General features: G+C 40.8%; 1 protein-coding gene across 1 annotated transcript in view; it reads left to right on the forward strand.

Annotated features, from left to right (window-relative positions):
- LOC134731437 (uncharacterized) overlaps window positions 1-14,992 on the forward strand; it is a 134,174-nt gene extending 119,182 nt beyond the window's left edge. The window contains exons 4-5 of the transcript XR_010113704.1: window positions 12,828-13,041; window positions 13,744-14,992. The gene's annotated coding sequence lies outside the window, so the exon portion shown is untranslated. The remainder of the gene's footprint in view (window positions 1-12,827; window positions 13,042-13,743) is intronic.
- Window positions 14,993-16,632: the final 1,640 nt, after the last annotated feature.

A 16,632-nucleotide genomic window follows, 5' to 3' on the forward strand; every position in this document is an offset into this window, starting at 1 on the left:
CTTTTTCCCTGTTAAGTCCAACCCCACCTCTCTCGGCTTTGGCTCCTGATATTCCATCATTCCTTCAAGGTATCAATTGAATGTGACCTGTTCTAGGAAGATTTCCTTGATTCCTCTAGCAAATATCTCCTTTTAAAAATCTTCCTTGCAGGCTGGGCATGGTGGCTCATGCCTGCGTCCCAGCACTTTGGGAGGCTGAGGCTGGTGGATCACCTGAGGTCACGAGTTCAAGATCAGCCTGGTCAACATGGTGAAATCCCGTCCCTACTAAAAATACAAAAATTAGCTAGGTGTGGTGGCACACGCCTGTAATCCCAGCTACTCAGGAGCCTGAGGTAGGAGATTTGCTTGAACCCAGAAAGGTGGAGGTTGCAGTGCACTGAGATCACGCCACTGCACTCCAGCCTGGAAGACAGAGTGAAACTCCATCTCTCTCTCTCTCTCTCTCTCTCTATATATATATATATATATATATACACACATATATACACACACATATATATACACATATATATACACACACATATATATACACATATATATATACACACATATATATGTTTGTTCATGAGGTTTAAGGAATATATATATATATATATATATATAGAGAGAGAGAGAGAGAGATTTATATATATAGTCTTCCTTTTAGTGTCTCTTTATGGCACAAATACTAGTGTGCTTTGTTATTTGGGGGTGTATTTATTTCACCAAATCCACCTGGAAGAGATTAAAACACAACTCATTTTATCGTACTTCACTTTATTGCACTTCACAAATATTACACTTTTTACAAATTGAATGTTTGTGGTAACTGTGAGTCCAGCAAATCTTTCAGGGCCATTTTTCCAACAGCATGTGCTCACCTCATCTGTGTGTCACATTTTGGTACTTCTTCCAATATTTCAAACTTTTTCATTATTATTACACCTGTTAGGGTGATCTTTGATGTTACTATTGCAATTTTTTGGGGTGCCACAAATTGCCTTCATGTAAGGCAGCGAACTTAATAAATGTGTGTTCTGACTGTTCTACTGACCAGCCAATCCTCCATTTATCTCCCTCTCCTCAGGCCTCCCTATTCTCTGGACACAAAATGAAAATTAGGTCAATTAATATCCCTACAATGGCCTGTAAGTGTTCAAATGAAAGAAGGAGTTGCATGTTTCTCACTTTAAATCAAATGCTAGAAATGATGAAGTTTAGTGAGAAAGGCATATTAAAAGCTGAGCTAGGCCAAAAGCCAGGGCTCTTATGCCAAACAGTTAACTAAGTAGTGAAAGCAAAGGAAAAGTTCTTGAAGGAAATTAGAGGTGCTATTCCAGTGAGCACATGAGTGATAAGAAACTGAAAGGGCCTGATTATTGACATGGAGAAAGTTTGAATGGTCTGGATAGAAGATCAAACCAGAAGCAACGTTACCTTAAACCAAAGCCCAACCCAGAGTGAGGCCCTAACTCTCTTCAATTCTATGAAGGCTGAGAGAAGAGAGAAAGCTGCAGAAGAAAAGTTAGAAGCTAGCATAGGTTTGTTCATGAGGTTTAAGGAAAGAAGCCAGCTCCATAACATAAAAGCACAAGGTGGAGCAGCAAGTGCTGATGTAGAAGCTGCAGTAAGTTTTCTAGAAGATCTAGCTAAGATCATTGATGAAGGCAGCTACACTAAACAACAGATTTTCAATGTAGACAAGACAGCCTTCTATTGGAAGAAGATGCCATCTAGGACTTTCCTAGCTAGAGAGGAGAAGTCCATGCTTGGCTTCAAAGCTTCAAAAAACAGGCATACTCTTGTTACGAGCTAATACAGCTGGTAACTTTAAGTTTAAGCTAATGCTCCTTTACCATTCAAAAAAATCCCAAGCCCTTAAGAATTATACCGAATCTATTCTGCCTGTGCTCTATAAATAGAACTACAAAGCCTAGATGACAACACATCTATTTACAGAATGGTTTACTGAATATTTTAAGCCCACTGTTGAGACCTACTGCTCAAAAAGAATCCTTTCAAATTATTACTGCTCATTGACAATGCACCTGGTCACCCAAGAGCTCTGATGGAGATGTACAAGGAGAGAAATGTCATTTTTCATGCCTGCTAACATAACATCCATTCAGCTGCCCACAGATCAGGGAGTAATTTTGGCTTTTAAATTATATTATTTAAGAAATACATTACATAAGTCTATAGCTGCCAAAATGATTCTTCTGAAAGATCTGAGCAGAGTACATTGAAAACATTATGGAAAGGATTCACCATTCTAGATGCCATTAAGAGCATTCATGATTCATGGGAGGAGGTCAAAATATAGACATTAACAGGTTTTGGAAGAAGTTGATTCCACCTTCATGGATGACTCTGAAGATTTTAAGACTTCAGTGGAGAAAGTCACTGCCGATGTGGTGAAAATAGCAAGAGAGCTAGAATTAGAAGTAGAGCTTGGAGATGTGACTGAATTGCTGTAATCTCAGGATCAAACTTGAGTGGATGAGAAGCTCCTTCTTACAGATGATCAAAGTGATTTCCTGGAATGAAATCTACTCCTGCTGAAGGTGCTATGAACATTGTTAAAAATGACAACAAAATATTTAGAATATCACACAAAATTAGTGGCAGGATTTGAGAGAATTGACTTCAATTTATAAAAAAGTTGTGCTGTGAGTAAAATGCTATCAAAGAGCATTGCATGCTACAGAGAAATCTTCCATGAAAAAAAGAGTTCGTTGATGCAGCAAGCTTTATTGTTGTGTTATTTTAAGAAATCTCCACAGCCACCCCAGCCTTCAGAAACACCACCCTGATCAGTCAGCAAGACCCTCCGCCAACAAAAAGATTACAACTCGCTGAGGGCTCAGATGATCGTTAGCATTTTTTACCAAAAACGTATTTTTTAATTAAGGCATGTACATTGTTTTTCTAGACATAATGCTATTGCACAGTTAATAGACTGCAATATAGTGTAAACATAATTTTGTATGCACTGAGAAACTACAAAATTTGTATGGCTCATTTTATAGTGATATTCACTTTACTGCAGCAGTCTAGAACCAAAGTCACAATATCTGAAGTATGCCTGTATGTATTGTTGATTTTAATGTAGCATTCTTCTTGCATCTCAGTACAAGTAAAAGGGAACTTAAAAAGCTAGCATTTCCTGAGAATCTGCTATGCAGTAGGCACCAGCTGAAGTACATTTATACATTATGTCATTGTCCACTTTGACAGATGACAAAGTGAATGATTTGCTCATAATCACTGACCTAACAAGTAGGGGGCCAGGACATGGACTCAGGTCGCCTCTCCCACCTCCATGGTACTGCTGCTCAGGGCACTGTCAACATGAGCTGGCACATGAGTAAAAGTGATTCCCATTTGTGGACTTCTCTCTGCTGCTGCTATTCAAACAGAAGGGAGACCCGTGAGCTACAGCTCATACCTGATTACTCAGACATGGACTCTTGGGCTCATGTGTTATCCAGGCCCTACATTCTTCCTTTCCTGCTCCTGGAGCTTTGATCATCTCACTTGCTCTTTCATATGACCTTTACCCAGGGAAACCTCGATGGAAGCGGGGGGCACTCTGCTGTGGACTTTACTCTTTAGGGGAAGCTCTGGAGAAATGTTGTACTTTGAATCTATTTGCTTGTTAGTTTCATAAAGCAACATCCTGATTTCATAGAAACTTAAAGTTTTCTGTTTTGAAGGGATCTGAGAGATCATTTGTGCATCCATTTTCTTCCTATTTCTTATTACAGATAACAGTGACTATGTGAAGGGCTGGGCACGGTGGTTCGCACCTGTAATCCCAGCTCTTTGGGAGGCCAAGATGGGCAGATCGCTTGAGATCAGGAGTTTGAGAACCAATATGGTGAAACCCCGTCTCTAATAAAAAATACAAAAATTAGCCAGGAGTGGTAATGCATGCCTGCAATCTCAGCTACTATGGAGGCTGAGACAGGAGAATTGCTTAAACCCAGGAGGCAGAGGCTGCAGTGAGCCAAGATAGTGCCATTGTGCCACTGTACTCCAGTCTGGGTGACAGAGTGAGACTCCATCTCAAAAAAAAAAAAAAAAGTGACTATGTGAGTTATACTTTGGAGACCTCTGGGGTTAAGGCCTGTTGTTGCATATTATAGAACCTCTACTCTTGTTTTTTGTTTGTTTGTTTGTTTTTATTTTTGTTTTTGGCATTTATATCATTTTAACAAAAGAAGTGAGAAAGGCCAAGTGTCTAGAATGCTTCCTCTTTTAGCAGTAGAACCTCAGGAGGTAGACATTTAGCAAGAAGCCTGCTAAACTGGAGACTAATTCCCTCCAACTTTGTTAAATTTCTATCTTCCCATTAAAATCCCCAAATGCAATGTCATTAGCAGCATTCATTGCTCCTTGTAAGAGCTGGGAATCCACCCCAGATATTGTGTTTTGAGCACAAAGGCCTGTGTGCCAGATTCACAGCATGGCTTAGAACCTTCTGAACCCCGCCCACTCTACAAGATACTCTTTGTGGCCTCTCCTAGGCTTCCAACATTATTATACAACTCCAGGCTTCTTCCTCTTTTGTAACCTCTCAGACAAGTAATAGATGCACTGTAGTCTTTGCCAGAAAATAAAATGAAAAGGAATGAGAAGTCCCTGCCAGAGTGGTTTTCTTTTGATGCTTTCTTTCATCTTCCTTCACCTCCCCTGTGGGGAAAAATAAGGCAATGTATTTATCAGCTTTTATTATCTTGATTTATAACCTCAGGTCCCAATTAGAAGGTAAAACATAAAGGAATAGATTTAAATGGTGCCAATTGTGCCCTTTCCATTTCATTCTTTTCTCTCTTTTGTCAGAAAAAAATCCTTTGATTTCATTTCTTCGTTCTTTATAATACTGTATTGATCTGCCAGTATAGAGAATGCATCAGCAACTCTCTTATCTTTGGCTAATACTACATTTTTCTGCACTAACTACAACCCACAAACTGTACATTTGTGTCATTACGTGCCTGGTTTGCACACATTAAATTAGATATACAATGTGCATTCTATACTTTATTGAGTTGATGATGACAAGAATTGTGATGAATGGCATTTGGTAGCTTTCATTTATCATCCAGAAAGCTTCATTTTCCAACATCAATTGGGCAATTAAAAGGACCGCTAGTAGGCTGACCTATTGTATGTCTTCATTCTCTTACTTCGTTTCATGTTCATTATGGTTCACAGTACAGAATGATGACATTCCTGCATTCATTCAGTCATTCAAACAATTTTCATTGCATGCCTTCTATGTGCTGGACACCGGTCAAGGCACAGGGAACAACACTAAAATAACAGACAAAATCCTTTCTCTTGTGTGGCTAACAAGAAAGGGCTGGGAAGGATAACAGACCAATAAACCGTGTATTTGTAATATATGCAGGGGCATGAGCCCTAGGCTGGAGAAAGGGCTAGTGAGGACAGGAAAGGGAAAGGAGGCCACAGTAGTCAGGAAGAACCTCTTTAAGAAGGTGACCTGGAGCAGAGACTTGCATGAAGTAGAGAAGCAAACTCTGCAGCCACCTGTGAGAGCCTTCCAAGCACAGGGAGCAACATGTGTCAAGCAACATGAGGATGCAGCAGAGCCAGCATATACGAGAAACTGAAAGGACATGAAATCTGGTGCACAGGGAGTTACCGCGAAAGTGGCTGGAGAATAGGTAGCAGATGGATAGATTTACGCAAGGCCATGTGAGCCAACGACAACTTGATTTCATTCTGAGAAAGTTGGGATGCCATCAGAGGATTTTGAGCAGAGGGAACATAATCTGACTTTCGCTTTAAAAGAGTCACTCCAGCTGTAGTGAGAATAGACAATTGAGGGTAACAGTAGAAACCAGGAAACCAGATATGAGTTATTACAATAATCTGGGAAAAGATAATGGTGTCTTAGACCAGGATGGCAGTGGTGGAGGGTAGAGAGACAAGGTTAGGTTTGTATTGTGAAGGCAAAGCCAGTAGGCTTTGCTGACTAACTAGATATGTGATGAGAGGAGTAGGAACAAGGGTAACTCCAAGAATTGGGGATGCATAGCTGGATGAATGAAGTTGGTGTTTGCTGAGAGAGGGAAGCCTGAAGAAAGAAATTAGAGACAGGCAGGAAGAAACCAAGAGCTCTCTTTTGGGCATATTAACTTGGGGTTCCCACTCCCAACAATCACAAATTAATAAATTGTCATCCTTCTCATAGATTAGTCTTGATTGCAGCATAGACTTGTGGTTGAGTGTGGTCTCTGGAGCCTGTCTTCCTTGTCTTGAAGCCCACCCACACTAGCTCTGTAATCTGAAAGAAATGACAACTTTTCTGTACCTCAGTTTCTTTTAATGTTTAGTTTTCTTGTACAAAAAACTTTTTTTCCATAAGTTTTTGGAGTACAGGTGGTATTTGGTTACATGAGTAACCAAATAAGTTCTTTAGTGGTGATTTTCAAGATTTCAGTGTACCCATCACCCGAACAGTATACACTACACCATATTTGCAGCCTTTTATCCCTCGCCCCCCTCCCACTCTTCCCCCCAAATCCCCAAAGTCCATTGGATCATTCTTATGCCTTTGCATAATAATTAAATTAGATGTACAATGTGCATTCTATACTTTATAGCTTAGCTTTACTTTATAGCTTAGCTCCACTTTATAGCTTAGCTCCCACATATCAGTGAGAATGTACGATGTTTGGTTTTCCATTTTTGAGTTAGTTCACTTAGAATAATAGTCTCCAATCTCATCCAGGTCACTGCAAATGCTGTTAATTCATTCCTTTTTATGGCTGAGTAGATAACATAATACCACAGTTTCCTTATCCCCTCGTTGATTGATGGGCATTTATTTGGGTTGGTTCCATTATTTTGCAACTGGGAATTTTGCTTCTATAAACATGCATGTGCAAGTATCTTTTCCGAATAATGACTTCTTTTCCTCTAGGTAGATACCCAGTAATGGGATTGCTGGATCGAATGGTAGTTCTACTTTTAGTTCTTTAAGGAATCTCCATACTGTTGTCCATAGTGGCTGTACTAGTTTACATTCCCACCAGAAAGTAGAAGTGTTCCCTGTTCACCACATCCATGCCAATATCTACTGTTTTTTTATTTTTTTGATTGTGGCCATTCTTGCAGGAGTAAGGTGGTATCACATTGTGGTTTTGATTTGCATTTCCCTGATCATTAGTGCTGTTGAGCATTTTCTCATATGTTTGTTGGCCATTTGTATAGCTTCTTTTGATAATTGTCTATTCATGTCCTTAGCCCACTTTTTGATGGGATTGTTTGTTTTTTTCTAATTTCTCAGTGATAAATACATATTGTTTATTTTATAAAATAGTTCTTTTCCAAGGAAGAAATTCTAGTGATAGCAGAATTAATATGCACTGAAAAATATGGCTATGTAAGTTATGTTAGAAACTTTAAAATCATTTAAAGACAGAATCCAAACAAGGTTTGATTGGAGAGAAAAAAAACAGTAAAATACATTTTTGAAGCAATCTGGAAAATTTCATCGTGGACTGGAGATTAGATTGCATTTGTCAAACTAGGGCCTGCTGCCTGTTTTAGTAAATAAAGTTTTGGTAGACTACAGTCATGCTTGTTTGTTTATGAGTAGTCTAAGGCTGCTTTCTTTTTATAACAGCAGAAGTTGAGTAATTTTGACAAAGAACCCAGAGCTCACAAAGCCAAAAGCAGTTATTATTTGGCCTTTTATAGAAAAAAAAAATGCTGATACATTAAAGTTACATGAAAAACATTCATAACTTTTGGAGAGTCAAATGGAATAATCTCTACATATTTCACTCTCGTATCTAAAATTTGCTTTAATATATTTCAACAAGAAAGACTAAAGTAAAAAGGGATAGATGGAAAGAATCTTGATAACTGTTGAAGCTAAGTGAAGACTATCTTAGGATTCATTTTGTTTTCTTCTCTACATTTGTGTGACTTTTTGTACAAGGAAAGAATACAAAACTGTTTAAGTCAGTTAATTAGTGTACATGATAGATTATTTACCAAAGTCGCTGCAATTACTCTTCTCCATATGCTTCAGTTGAGGAATCCTGTGGTGTATCTGTACAGTGAAATATTACTCAGCAATCAAAAGGAAGAACTACTGATCCACTCAACAACATGGATGAATTTTAAATGCATATGGCTGAGTGAAAAAAGCCTAGATTCAAAGGCTACATATTTGTATTCATCCATTCTTGCACTGCTATGAAGCTCTACCTGAGAATGGGTAATTTATAAGAAAAGAGGTTTCATTGGCTCATGTTTCTACAGCTGTTCAGGTAGCATGGCTGGAGAGGTCTCAGGATACTTTCTAAAGGAGGCAGGCACTCTTACACTGCTGGAGAAGCAGAAAGAGACAGAAGCAGGACGGGCTACATGCTTTTAAACAACCAGATCTCATGAGAACCCACTCACTGTCATGAGAACAGCAAGTGGGAAATCCGCCCCCATGATCCAATCACCTCCTACCAGGCTTCTCTTCTAACACTGGAGATTACAATTTGACATGAGATTTGGGTGGGGACACCAATCCAAACCATATCAGTATTGCATGGCATTCTGGAAAAGGCAAAACTATAGGGATGGAGAAGAGATCAGTGGTTGTCAGGGGTTAAGGGTTGTGGGAGGGGCTTACTACAAAAAGAAAATTTGGAGGGGTATGGGAACTTCTTAGTATACTGAGTATGGTGATGGCATTATTTTATGCCCAGTCTTGGGTGATTTCAGTTATTATCAGTTAATCACCAGTGATCTGAGCAACTCTGCATTAGAAAGAATATCCAACTTCTGAGAGGCTGACACTGTAACCCTCACTCTCTAATGAGGTGCTGCCCCTGAGAAGTTCCTAGCTCTTTACTATATTCCCTTTGATCTGGACTCCCCACACCACGAAAACTGTCCACGCCAGTCTCCTCTTATAACTCCCTCTCATCAGAATGCCTTACTTCCCCTTGCTTTAGCCTCATAAACCTTTGTCTAAGGAATAGAGAGTGGTGTGTGCAGAACCTCAGGTTGTCACTCAGCTATCTCCTGGCCAGTCCCTGAGGGACTTGAGCCTAGTTCTTAAGGAGAAGGTGATTGAAAGAAGCTGAATGAGTCAAGAGAAGATGTCACCTCACAGGATGATGCCAGAAAACTAAAGCAAAATCTGTTCTGTCTCATAGCCTAATAACAGCAACAAAAATTATGTCAACACAGGGAGGCAAAGGTTGGAGTGTAAGAGAGACTAACTCCACACTGGAAAAAGTTCTGACAAATGAACAACCAGGAGCATATACATGGTGACCAACATGAAGCCACCAGTGGCTTTTATGGTCCCAGGAGCTGTGACCCATAGAAGCACAGGTGGGTCTACGGAGCACAGAGTGGGTCACAAGAGCACAGAAGAGTGGCCATATTGACTTCACGGAAGACATGCAATCTGCCCTAAGATCTTGTGACAAAAAAAGAAGAGAGAGAGCTAGGAGACACTCAAGGAAAGGATTCTGTGACTGTGAAAACTGCCTCTTAATGGTACCCTGCATTGTGGTACCTGCACTGATTGTCACAGTGTGGTACCCTGCACTGAGTGTCACAATGATCCTCTAAGATTGAGACATTCTTATCCTTGCTATATGATATAATTTGGCCAAATCTCATCTCAAATTGTAATCCTTTCTGTGTCAAAGGAGGGGCCTGGTGGGAGGTGACTGGATCATGAGGGTAGTTCCCTCCTACTGTTCTCATGATAGTGAGGGAGTTCTCATAAGATCTTATGGTTTTAAAAGTGGCAGGTTCCCCTGCACACACTCTCTCCTGCCACCTTGTGAAAATATGCCTTGCTTCCCTTTCATCTTCTGCCATGATTGTAAGCTTTCTGAGGCCTCCCCAGCCATGCAGAACTGTGAGTCAATTAAACCTCTTTCCTTTATAAATTACCCAGTCTCAGGTAGTATCTTTATAGCAGCGTAGGAAAGGACTAATACAGAGAATTGGTACTGAGAGTGGGGTACTGCTATAAAGATAACCTGAAAATGTGGAATTGACTTTGGGACTGGGTAACACGTAGAGTTTGGAACAGTTTGGAGGGCTCAGAAGAAGACAGGAAGATGTAGGGAAATTTGATACTTCCTAGAGATTTGCTGAATGGTTTTGATCAAAATGCTGATCGTGACGTGGACAATGAAGTCCAGGCTGAGGTGGTCTCAGATGGAAATGAGGAATTTACTGGGAACTGGAGTAAAGGTCACTCTTGGTATGCTTTAGCAAAGAGGCTGGTGGCATTTTGCCCCTGCCCTAGAGATCTGTGGAACTGTGAACTCAAGAGAGATGATTTAGTGTATCTGGCAGAAGAAATTTCTAAGCAGCAAAGCATTCAAGAAGCGACTTGGCTTATTCTGAAAGCATTCAGTTATATGGGCTCACAAAGAGATGGTTTGAAATTGGAAATTATTGGCCGGGCGCGGTGGCTCACGCTTGTAATCCCAGCACTTTGGGAGGCCGAGGCGGGCGGATCACGAGGTCAGGAGATCGAGACCACAGTGAAACCCCGTCTCTACTAAAAATACAAAAAATTAGCCGGACGTGGTGGCAGGCGCCTGTAGTCCCAGCTACTCAGAGAGGCTGAGGCAGGAGAATGGCATGAACCCAGGAGGTGGAGCTTGCAGTGAGCCGAGATTGCACCACTGCACTCCAGCCTGGGCGACAGAGCGAGACTCCGTCTCAAAAAAAAAAAAAAAAAAAAGAAGAAGAAATTGGAACTTATGTTTAAAAGGGATACAGAGCATTAAAGTTTGGAAAATTTGCAGTCTGATCATGTGGTAGGTGCTCTCTCTCTCCTGCTGCCTTGTGAAGATGTGCCTTGCTTCCCCTTTACCTTCCACCATGATTGTAAGTTTCCTGAGGCCTCCCCAGTTATGTGGAATAGGGAGTAAATTAAACCTCTTTCCTTTATAAATTACCCAGTCTTCGGGAGTATCTTTATAGCAGTGTGAGAATGGACTAATGCACAATGTAAGAAGGGGAGGAGAGGCTCCTGACAGCCACAGGCAACCTAAGATGCTAGCTCCTTAGGGAATAAATCCTTGCTACATTCCCTGAAAGTAGACATAGAGTTCCACCTGCACCTATTCAGAATCCCTCTCACCTTTGGCTACCAGTGGCCCACAGTGCAAAGCTCTCTTATCATCTAATTTTGAGTTTACTGTTCTGTCTTCTTACATAATTCTTTTCAATTCTGCACCATTCTTTCTCCATCATCTTCTGGAACACCTCATTTCATTCTAATGAGTCTTCTTCTATCTTATCCTCTTCAAAGAACCCTCGCTCCATGTCCATGTCTGGGCAACATCTCCTTCTCCTAGTCCTGCATTCTGCTTTCTCTTCTTCCACATGCTTAACCCCCTCCATCTTTGGTCATCTAACCCTGTGTCTGTGCTGCAGATCCCCTGGCCACTTTTCCTCCTTCACTGAGGACATTGGCACCTGAACAACAATCTGCCTGTCAAGGCCTATTATATCACCAGAACACCCCCGTGCTCATGTCTTGAGGCCTACAAACACCCAAGGCTCATAACATTTGTCCTCTGAACTCTTTCTTTTCTTCACCACTGTAAGAATTAAAGAAAGAGGAAAGAAATAAGAAAGGTGGCTTGCCAGTCAAGACAGATTTATTTTAGAGAAAATAAACCTGAGAGGAGCCTACTAGCCAAGTTAAGTCAGAGACACACTCTCTTACAGACTAAGAGTTTTTAAATGATTCAGGGTGGGAGAGTTTATCAGAGTCTTGGACTGCTTCTGTGTTTTTTTGTTTTTTGCTTTTTTGTTGTGCTTTTCCCCAACCTCCCTCTGTGCCCATGCTGTCTTATCTGTGTTTTACTGTCTGCTCTTTCTGGCTGCTTGTAGTTAGAAGAGAAGTGATTTCCTTGAAATGCATGAGGCTAGAAAGGGAGCTGGAATTTAAAGTGATGATGTTTGTCTGAGATGACAGTGCTCCTGCTCTATCAACCACCACTTCTCATTACCCACCCTTCTGTGACCACACTTAACATCAGTAATGGCAAACATGCAGCACTACTGCCAAAATGCCTGCATCCTGAGACACTTGCAAATTGGTTGTGTCCTTTTACTTTTGATAGATTGGGTCTTGCTATGTTGCCCAGGTTGAAGTGCAGTGGCTATTCATAGGTATAATAATAGCAAGCTGCAGCCTCAAATTCCTGCCTTCAAGCAGTCCTCCCACCTCAGCCTCCTGCATAGGTGGGACTATAGGTGCATGCTACCATGCCCAATGGTCATGTCATATTTTCCCCAACGTGGATAGGGCATTAGAACCATCCCCACACAGTGCAAACTGGGTGAATATTATCCATGTTTCTACATTAGGTCATTACCCAGAACTTCACAATGCCTACAATCTTAAATTCCCATAAACTATTCTCTGTCATTACTACCTGCTCTTCAAATTCATGGAGAACTCTATCACTCCATTTACCTCTTTCAGGGCTACTTGGCATCCTAGTAGCCTTGCCTTTCTTCTGCAACTATCCCAACATCCTAAACTCAGGATCAAACCAACAATTCCTTGTCTCTGTTCCTTTCTGGTTTTGCCTGGCACAGCTGGGAGAGATTTATACAATCATACTAAAACAAAAGCATGATCCCCAACATCAAATGGCCCTTCAGTACCGTTCGGAAATCTTTTTATCTGCCATATTTTCTGCCTGCCCCACACATTTTAAAACACCCTTTTGTGAAATTTGAAAATGTGCACTCCCCCCTTTTCTGGCCTCCTATACAACTAAACCACAGGCCTATGATCTATGTATTCCCAGGTAACTCACCCTTGCGAGATCTTGACTTGGAAGTCAGCAATGTAAAGAAAGAGGCATCAGTTTGTGAGGCATCAGTTTGACTGGTGAGGGCAGCAGCAGAAGCCTCCAGCTGTTGGAGTAGGCAGTGGCTACAATGTGGACAGAAGTGCTTTCCACCAAGGGTCAAGACAGACACACAGGAGAAGTGAGAGAACATGTCTCATATTGTATTACAGTAAGTGCTTTGACTGCCTGCAATTTATTTTTACAATCTCTGTCCCTATGTACTTGGCTTATAGTAGGTGCTTAATGAATTTTTAGCACCAAAGACTTGCCCAAGATCACTCAATGGGTAGAGGAACCAGATGTCAAGCTTATGTCTTCTGACTTTAAAGCCACTAATCTTTCCCAGATATAATTAGCAGAGCTGTTTCCTCTGTCTGACTCCCATTGGGCCTGGGATAAATAGTGATGGTTGCTTGCAATAAATTAGTCTCTGGCTTTCCTGCTTTTGGCTCAGCAGCAGACATAGTGGGACCATTTGCAGAGGTCACAGGGAATTCTATATTTGCTAAAAGGGATGATTCATTGCACCCTCTAAAAGGAGCAGCTGAACTTATGTTCCTGTAAGAGACTCGACCTTGAGGAAACTGTGAGCAGGCACTGCGGGAAGCCTGGCTGTTGAGAAATGATGAGGGGCTTGGAGGACTTCCAAATGCCAGAGAACGTTGCAAGGGAAATGTTCAGGGTTAAAGTAAAACAGTTATCTCCCATTCCTAAAACAGAGAATAACAACAGCTTGAAATGAATGCAACTCTTCAGTCATTTCAAAAGTCTTTTTATAGCACTGTTCCTCAAGACTTTCCACAAATGTACTATGAAACAGTTGGCAGAGACAATGCTCTGTGTTGATCTATTCCTTTCTTTTTTATCCTAGTACAGCAAAACTGCATTTCCCAAACTCCTCTTCTCTCAGTGGGTCACAAGACTTGTTCTAGCCAATAGAACAAGGGTGGAAGTAATGCGACCACTTTCAGCAAGCCCCTAAAGTCTCCTGTGAGACCTTCCAATCTTGCTCTCCTCTCTCTGCATGGCTGGAAGTGAATACTCTGATAACTGAAACCACATGATGAAGGAGCCAGGATGCCTAAGTTCACCACTTGGAGAAGAGACACCTTGAAGAGTCATTCTGGAGAGCTGGCTGACCAAACTCATTGGATTTTAACATATATGAGAATATAAACCTATTACTGTGATATGCCACAGGCACATTATGGATTGTATTACAATGACTAGTATTAGCTCTCCTGATTAACAGACATCGTGACAAGATTCTTTATTGCTATAAGAAAAAAAAAGCAATGGCTGATACCATTTAAAATAAAACTTACAATTAGGGCAGTTCAGTTTGAAATGTGTTTATGAAGTTATTTCATAGCACTAATTACAGTTCTAACAATACTTATTTCTGTAGGTGTATTTTCAGTTCTCTACTAAGTAGTAAGCTCTGTGGGACTGGAAGTTGTACATGTTTTGTTCTTCACTGCAGAGCTCATACTCCTCAGAGTACAGGACCCATGGTGGGAAATATTAGCTTCATGAATGAGTGAATCAATGACTACACACAAGGTTTGATAATTAGCATCCAGAATAACAAAGATGAATACAATGAATTAATGATTCATAGTGAGTCTTAGTCAAGTATACAAAAAGAACAAGATGAAATGTAACATAATTGTGATATTATGAAGAACTTGGTCTTCACCCCTGTTTACTGTCATACACACAATTCCTAAGATGCTTGGAATCTCCAAAGTGCTGTCTCTTTGTACGCTAATGTTGACTGATAGCTTCAGGATGGAGGTGGTCACCAGAATGGCAAAGGCATGATTAGAGGGTTGTAACTTCTGGGCCCACCTCCCCAACTTCCAGGGAGGAGAGCGGGGCTGAAAGACCAACTGATCAGCAGTGGCCCATGGTTTGATCATAATGAAGCCTCCATAAAAACACAAGAGGACAGAGTTTGGCAAGCTGTTAGATAGCTGAACGCATGGAGGCTCCAAGAGGATGGCATGCCCAGTGAGGGCATGGAAGCTTCACACCCCTTTCTTCATACCTTACCATACACATCTCTTCATCTATATTCGTTGTAATATCTTTTATAATAAACCAGTAAATGTAAGTAACTATTTCTCTGGGTTTTGTGATCTGCTCTAGCAAATTAATTGAACCCAAGATGGGGTCATGGAAACCCTAACTTGAAGCCAGTTGGACAGAAGTTTCAGAGGCCCAGACTTACTACTGGTGTCCAAAGTGGGGAGCAGTTTTGGGGACTGAGCCCTCAACCTGTGGCATCTGACGCTATCTCCATGTAGATAGCATCAAAATTGAATGAGAGGACATCCAGCTGGTGCCTTCTGCAGAACTGATTGCTTGTTTGGTGATAGAGAGAAAACTTCCCCAATATTTGATCACAGAAGTCTTCTGTATTGATGATTATTGCAGTGTGAGAGCAGAGGAAAAATAAGCTTTTTCCAAATAATAGTATTTTTAAAAAGTAATAGAGTAAGAAGCCAACCTGAAGGAGTTCCCAATGGAACATAGGAGCAATAAAATAAAAAACATGGTATTGGGTTATGATCTGTAAACCAAAAATAAAAAAAAATGTCTGAAACAGGTTTCAACCAATTTAGAGGTTTATTTTGCCAAGGTTTGCTGAGGTTTATTTTGCCATGGTTGAGGATGTACCCAGGAAAAAGAAACACAAGCCACTGTAGGATCTGGGGCCTGCAATTTTTCCAAAGAGGATTTTGAGGACTTCAGTATTTAAAGGGGAAAAAAATGGGCAAGAGGGGAAAAGAAGACAGAAAAGAAGGGGCAGCATATAGTCACATTCTTATGAGGCTTTGATTGGTGTTCCCTGAATCCACATGCTGCATGTGAAAAGGAGAGGCTGTAGGGACAGTCAATTATGTATTTTTCTCCTGCGAAGTAAATCTGCACTTTACATAAGATAAAGTAAATATGGAGTAGAAGTCAAATATGCATTTGTCTTGGGGTGGGCAGGAGGATGATTTCTAGTTCCTTCTTGTCCTATAGCCACGAAGATAAGCTGTTAATTTACATTGTCAGGGTGAAGAAGTCCTCCTGGGAAAATGTTTGGCCTTCTGTCTACAATGATCTGTTTAAGAACAAAAGGCAAGGCAGGTTTTTGTGTCACTCAGTTTCTAAGTTTAATTTTTCCTTATGGCATATTGAGTTTGAGGTCCCAAGATTTTGTTTTCCTTTCACAGATCCAAAGCATGAAATAAATATCCAAGAATTCATGATGATATAAATAAATGTTCGGGCTGGGCGCAGTGGCTCAAGCCTGTAATCCCAGCACTTTGGGAGGCTGAGGCAGGTGGATCATCTTAGGTCCAGAGTTTGAGAACAGCCTGACCAATATGGTGAAACCCTGTCTTCACTAAAAATACAAAAAGTAGCCAGGTGTGGTGGCATGAGCCTTAGTCCCAGGTGCTAGAGAGGCTGAGACAGGAGAATTGCTTGAACTCAGGAGGCAGAGGTTGCAGTGAGCTGAGATCATGCCACTTTACTCCAGCCTGGGTGACATCAATAAATAAATAAATAAATGTTTGAATAAATAAGTAAATGAAAATGAGAGACAAATCTCACATGTAGAAGAATCCAAATAGTTGATGTAGGTAATTTCCCTTCAAGGACATGGAGTCTACTTCCTTACCCCTTGAGTGAGTGTGTGCTTAGTGACTTGCTTTCAAAGAGCAGAGTATGAAAAGATGGTATGGGGGGAAGTAAGTTTATTGTA

The sequence above is a fragment of the Symphalangus syndactylus genome, chromosome 9 (assembly GCF_028878055.3).
Source record: "Symphalangus syndactylus isolate Jambi chromosome 9, NHGRI_mSymSyn1-v2.1_pri, whole genome shotgun sequence".
NCBI lineage: Eukaryota > Metazoa > Chordata > Mammalia > Primates > Hylobatidae > Symphalangus > Symphalangus syndactylus.